The sequence below is a fragment of the Myotis brandtii genome, unplaced genomic scaffold (assembly GCF_000412655.1).
Source record: "Myotis brandtii unplaced genomic scaffold, ASM41265v1 scaffold4, whole genome shotgun sequence".
Lineage (NCBI taxonomy): Eukaryota > Metazoa > Chordata > Mammalia > Chiroptera > Vespertilionidae > Myotis > Myotis brandtii.
Window position 1 is genome coordinate 2,925,102 of NW_005365371.1, and position 602 is coordinate 2,925,703.

Below are 602 nucleotides of genomic sequence, written 5' to 3' on the forward strand. Positions count from 1 at the left end.
ATTTAAAAAAAAAAAGAGTTGAGGAGAGGAAACCAAGATGGCAGCATAGGTAAACAGCATGGAAATTGCTGCCTCGCACAACCACTTCAAAAATACAACTAAAAGACAAAATGGACATCATCCAGAACCACAGGAAGGCTGGCTGAGTGGAAATTCTACAACTAGAAGGAAAGAGAAAAGCACACTGAGACTCAGAGGAGGTGCGGAAGTGCAGAGGTACGGAGGCGCACGTGGAAAGGGCTGGCAACTGAGGACACGGTTGTCTTTCAATCGTGAGGGAGACACAAGCTCCCGACTGCTCTGAACTCCAGTTCCGGGCAAGTCTCTGGGGACATACGGGGAGAAACTGGACTGTCCGGCATCGGTCAGAACTCGAGGGCGGCTTTCTCTCAGAGGTGATTGCAGGAATTACCGGGACACTGAGACCCGGGGCCTCTTAGGGTAGGGCTGAAGATCAGCCATAGCTGTTTGCTCTGCCCTGTTGATTCCCTGAGACCCCGCCCCACCCAAGCTGTGCGCAGAGGCTTTTGCATATGAAAGGACTGGCCCTTTGCAATCTGAAAATTACCTAACAAACTGCAGCTGGGTCAGAGAGACCCAGA